The sequence below is a fragment of the Choloepus didactylus genome, chromosome 3 (assembly GCF_015220235.1).
Source record: "Choloepus didactylus isolate mChoDid1 chromosome 3, mChoDid1.pri, whole genome shotgun sequence".
NCBI lineage: Eukaryota > Metazoa > Chordata > Mammalia > Pilosa > Megalonychidae > Choloepus > Choloepus didactylus.
In genome coordinates, this window is record NC_051309.1 from 220,506,052 (window position 1) to 220,512,394 (window position 6,343).

Sequence of the window (6,343 nt, forward strand, 5' to 3'; positions counted from 1 at the left end):
AACTTCAACTTCCATGTGAGACCAAGGGAAGAGATGTCTATTTGGTGTGGGATCTATATTTTCTAAATAATATAACTTCTACAGTCAGTTTGTTTGAACACCACAATTACATTGAACTTTGAATAGGAAGTGAGATATGGTAGATTTGTACAGGTTAGAGTGAAACAGCAACATATTCCAAAGTAGTTTGGGTGGAGAATAAACATATATATGCAGGGCTTCCCTGAGGAGCTGGGGGAAAATTCAGAAGTGTTAGACTTCCCCACCTGGATTGTTTCTGGTGTTCTCACAATGTTGAGGACTGATGGCTTGTTATGCTGAGCCCTCTACCTTTGGGCCTGCCCTTGTGAAGCTCATTACTGCAAAGGAGAGACTAAACCTGCTTATAATTGTGCCTAAGACTCTCCCTCTGAGTGCCTCTTTGTTGCTCAGATGTGGCCCTCTCTCTAGCTGAGCCACCTCAGCAGGTGACCTCACTGCCCTCCCCCATATGTGGGACCTGACTCCCAGAGGCATAAATCTCCCTGGCAATGTAGGATATGACTTCCGGGGATAAATCTGGACCCAGAATCGTGGGATTGAGAATATCTTCTTTACCAAAAGCGGGACATGACATGAAATGAAGTAAAGCTTCAGTGGCTGAGAGATTTCAAATGGAGTCGAGAGATCAATCTGGTGGTCATTCTTACACACTATATAGATAACCCTCTTTAGGTTTTACTTATTGGAATAGCTAGAAGTAAATACTTGAAACTATCAAACTGCAACCCAGTAGCCTTGACCCTTGAAGACGATTGTATAACAATGTACCTTACAAGGGGAGAGTGTGATTGTGAAAACCTTGTGGATCACACTCCCTTTATCCAGTGTATGGATGGATGAGTAGAAAAATGGTGACAAAAACTAAATGAAAAATAGGGTGGGATGGGGGGAATGACTTGGGTGTTCTCTTTTATGATTATTTCTTATTCTGATTCTGATTCTTTCTAGTATAAGGAAAATGTTCAAGAATAGATTGGGATGATGAATGCACAACTATATGATAGTACTGTGAACAGTTGATTGTACACCATGGATGACTGTACGGTATGTGAATATATCTCAATAAAACTGAATTTAATTAGAAAAAAAAGTATGACTCAACTATATGCTGTTTACAAGAGACCCAAATTAGACCAAAAGACACATAGATTGAAAATGAAAAGTTAGAAAAAGATATTCCATAGAAATAACCAAAAAATAGCTGGAATAGCTATACTAATATCAGACAAAATAGACTTTAAGGCAAAAGCAGTTAAAAGAAACAAAGAAGAACACTATATATTAACAAATAGGGCAATCCACCAAAAGAAATAACAATCATAAGCTTTTGTACACCTAACCATGGTGTCACAAAATACATGAGGCAACTCTGAAGGGGGAAATAGCGGCCTCTACAGTTGTATTTGGAGACTTCAGTATACCACTCTCATCAGTAGATAGAACATAAGGAAACAGAGAACTTGAATAACATGAACTCAGCCTAAGAGACATATACCAAACATTGCACACCAAAACAGCAGGATATACATTCTTCTCAAGTGTGCATGGATCATTCTCCAGGATAGTCCACATGTTGGGTCACAAAAAAGGTCTCAATAACTTTAAAAAGTTTGAAATTATACAAATCACTTTCTCTGATCATAATGAAATGAAGAAAATCAATTAATGTAATAAACCACATTAACAAAACGAAGGCAGAAACCACATGTTCATCTCGATTGATTCAGAAAAGGCATTTGACACAATCCAACATCCTTTCTTGATAAAAACACTTCAAAGGATAGGGTTAAAAAGAAACTTCCTCATCATATAAAGGACATATAGGAAAAACCCACAGCTAAATTCATACTGAATGGCAAAAGACTGAAGGCATTCCCTCTAAGATCTGGAAGAAGACAAGGATGACCACTGTCACCACATTATTCAGCATTATGCTAGGAGTTCTAGAAAAGGTAGTTTGGCAAGAAAAAGAAGTAAAAGGCATCTAAATTGGAAAGGAAGAAGTAAAACTTTCACTATTTGCAGATGACATGATCCTATAAATAGAAAGTCCAGAAAATCTACAACAAAGCTTCTGGAGCTAATAAACAAGTTCAGCAATGTGACAGGAAAGATCAACATGCAAAAATCAGTAGTGTTTCTATACACTAGTAATGAGCAATCTGAGGAGGAAATCAAGAAAAAAATTCCATTTACAATAGTAAGAAAACAAATCAAATATCTAGAAATAAGTTTAAACAAGGATGTAAAGCTTTTCTACACAGAAAGCTACAAAACATTGCTAAAAGAAATCAAAGAAAACCTAAATAAATGGAAGGACATTCTGCACTCATGGATTGGAAGACTAAATATCATTAAGATGTGAATTCTACCCAAATTGATTCACAGATACAACACAATCCCAATCAAAATTCCAACAGCCTAAGTTCCAGAAATGGAAAAGCCATGTATCATATTTATTTGGAAGGGTAAGTGGGCCCAAATAGTCAAAAGTATCTTGAAAAAGAACAAAGTTGGAGGACTTAACTTCCTGACTTTAAAGCATATTACAAAGCTACAGTGTTCAAAACAGCATGGTCAGAAAGCAAAACCACTACAAAGAATCCCATACCCCTCCTTTATATCCCCTCTTATAGACATTTAGCTTTCGTATATTGTCTTTATTACAATTAACAGAAGCATATTACAATGGTTACTGTTAACTATAGACTCTAGCTTGCATTGATGGTATTTTTCCCCAATACTGTACCATTTTCAACACCTTGCAAAGTTGACATCCATTTGTTCTCTCTCATGTAAAAACATTCTTGTATTTGTGTATTTAATCACCATCATTGACCACTGTAGGTTTCACTAAGTTATAGAGTCCTAGTCTTTATCTTCTACCTTTCCTTCTGGTGTCATACATGCCCTAGCCTCCCTCTTTCAATTGTACTCACAGTCATCTTTGTTTAGTGTACTTCCAATATTGTGCTATCGTCACACAGTGTTATGCTATCTATTTCTGGGTCTATATTATCAATCCTTTTGAACATTTTATACTCCTTCAGCATCAAATGCCCAATCTCTACTCATTTTTTTTTTTTTTTTAGTTTCCTGATAACCTGTTTTTTCAGCAATAACTCTCAAAGTTTGCTCATTCATGTTAGTTCATATTAGTGAGACCATACAGTATTTGTCCTTTTGTTTCTGGCTAATTTTGCTCAACATAACATCCTCAAGTTTCATCCACATTGTTATGTGCTCTGTGACATTATTCTGTCTTACAGCTGCATAATATCCATCATATGTATATATCACAGTTTGTTTATCCACTTGTCACCCCCAGAGGACCTCGTTTTTTTTGCTCAGATATGATCTCTTTCTCTAAGCCAACTCTGCAAGTAAACTCACTGCCCTCTACCCTATGTGGGACATGACCCCCAGGGGTGTAAATCTTCCTGGCAATGTGGGACATGACTGTGGGGATGAGCCTGGACCCAGCATCATGGGATTGAGAAAGACTTCTTGCCCAAAATGAGGCAAATAAATGAAAATAAAGTTTCAGTGGCTGAGAGATTTCAAATGGAGTCGAGAGGTCATTCTGGAGATTATTCTTATGTGTTTTATAGATATCCCTTTTCAGTTTTTAGTGTATTGGAATATTTAGAAGGGAATACCTGAAACTGTTGAACTGCAACCCAGTAGCCTTGATTCTTGAAGAGGATTGTATAACTGTACAGCTTACACAGTGTGACTTGTGATTGTGAAAACCTTGTGGCTCAACTTCCCTTTATCTAGTGTATGGACAGATGAATAGAAAAATGGGGACAAAATTAAATGAATAATAGGGGGGATCAGGTGGATTGTATGTTTTGGGTGGTCTTTTTACTTTTATTTTTGTTCTTATTTTTATTTTTTTGGAATAACATAAATATTCATAAATTATTTGTAGTGATGAATGCACAACAATATGATGGTACTATGAACAAATGCTTCACACTTTGGATGACTGTATGGTATGTAAATATATGTCAATAAAATTGAATTAAAAAAAGAGAAAAAATGACATGGTACTTGCATAAAGAGAGATATTTTGACCAATGGAATCAAACTGAGAGTTGAGAAATAGACTCTCATATCTATGTCCAATTGATTTTTGACAAAACTGTCAAGTCAACTCAACTGGGAATGAATACTGTCTTCAAAAAATGCTGTTGAGTCCAGAGGCTCCTCAGCTGAGAGCTGAGCTGTCAACTGCCCTTGCTCCTACAGCAGGCACTCCTTTTGCTGGTGGTGCCACCCGCCATTATAGGCCAATATTCCAATATGGAGCATGTCTTTACTCTGTTGGAACCCCTGTTTCTCACTGGGAATTTGAAGTATTGACTTTTTATTCTGAACCAGCCTCTGGATGACTGTTTTCATCATCTTTGGAGCAAAGCTATTTTTAAAGCCTGTGCTGATGGAGGTGCCAACTGTTTATACGATATCACCAAAAGAGAGGGGGAAAGCTTTTTGCCTGAATTCATCAATGGAGATTTTGATTCTATTAGGCCCATGTGCTACAGTATTAAGGATTGTGAGCTGATTTCAACTCCTGATCAAGACCACACTGTCTTTACCAAGTGCCCCAAAAGAAGACAGAAGAAAAAGACCTACAGGTTGATGTGATTGTGACATTGGGAGGACTTGGTGTACATTTTGACCAGATTATGGCATCTCTGAGCACCCTGTTTCAAGTGACTGATACTGCTACTTTGCCAATTATAATTAATCCAAGAGAAATCTCTCATCTACCTACTCCAACCAGGAAAGCACAAGTTGCATGTAAACACTGGAACTGAAGGTGACTGGTGTGGCCTTTTACCTGTTGGACAGCTTTGCAATCAGGTTACCACAGTAGGACTAAAGTGGAACCTCACCAATCATGTGCTTGGTTTTGGAATACTGGTCAGTACTTCTAATACCTACGATGGATCTGGGGTACTGACTGTGGACACTGATCAGCCGCTCCTTTGGCCCACAGCCACCAAAGACTAATCCATCAATTGGTATCCATAGGTGTGCCTCCACCCGACCTCATTGCCAACACTTTATTGCTCCGTAAGATCAGTTCACCTTGGTTTATGGGAATCTACACTTCCACAGGAAGCCCACTAGTTCAGATAATCCAGGCCACATTATAAATGACAGATCTGAGTTTTAGAGTAAGGCAAAATCATTATTTGTTAGGAAAGTAAATAAGCTCTATTGTTTTCATTTGGAAACTCATGTGAATCATTCCATTATAAGATCCAGGACTGATTATTCTTTATTGTGTTATTAATCATTCCTTTTATCGTAGAAAATGGTTTTTAATTTTGAAGCTGATAAAACTCCTTGGGGTTTAGCACATCACTTGCCCCTGCTGATAGTCCTTAAATGCTTTTAACAATAAGGGCAACTTTGGAATGTCTTTTACTATTGTATTTCTCTATAAAATTTATATCATCTTTTCCTGGAAAAAAAATTCCTTCCAGATTGGGATGTTAAAACGACACTATTTCACTCTGGCCTGTTACTGCATCTGGTATTATCTTTTACAAAATAAATCAAGACATTAAATTTGAGAACAGGTAATTATGTAAGTTTTAGGTGAAGAGAGAAATGATGTGAAAGATAAATAATTCTTGAAGCCCATCCTGCTCATATATTAATCCCCAAACTGAACTTGAAGTAAATGTCCTAAACTTTAATGGAATGACAGATGAAAATTGCCCCCATCTTAATTAAAACCTAGAATAAAAAAGTTGTGCAGAAGACATTTAAGCAGAAAAAAATATTTTTTTTCTGGCTCCTCAGACTGAAAAAAATTTGGCTCATATAGCACAATTTTATTCAAATACAGTTTGACAGTCTTTGGGGATAAGGGAACATAGTGTAATAAAGAGCCCAGTGCCAAGAGCTTGTGTTTTCTCTTAGTCCTGCCATTCACCTAGGTTCCCTGAACCCCTTTCCTCATCTGTAAAATGGAAGGGAAGGAGTTGGACTAATGTATCTGAGGAGCCTTCCCACACTCAAATTGTAAATTCCGGCACTTTGCAGTCATAAGGCAGATAATGCACCTGGTTACTGACACAGCCAGGTAAACAACCTGGCCCATTCAATATATTCAAGTTTCTTTTAAAATGGGACGCTTTTCATTACATGCCAAATGTTGACATACAAACAGCGATTTAAACATGAACCTGCCCAACATGTTTTATGTACACACAGTCCCTATTTTGCTGTAAGGACAGGGATGAGCAGCTGTTTTCTTCTTGGTGCTAACAACTTTGAT

The 6,343-nt window shown here is 37.3% G+C and overlaps 1 pseudogene; it reads left to right on the forward strand.

Moving 5' to 3' along the window:
* The first annotated feature begins 4,350 nt into the window (after positions 1 to 4,350).
* LOC119528997 lies at positions 4,351 to 5,064 on the forward strand (annotated as a pseudogene).
* The last annotated feature ends 1,279 nt before the right edge of the window (positions 5,065 to 6,343 follow it).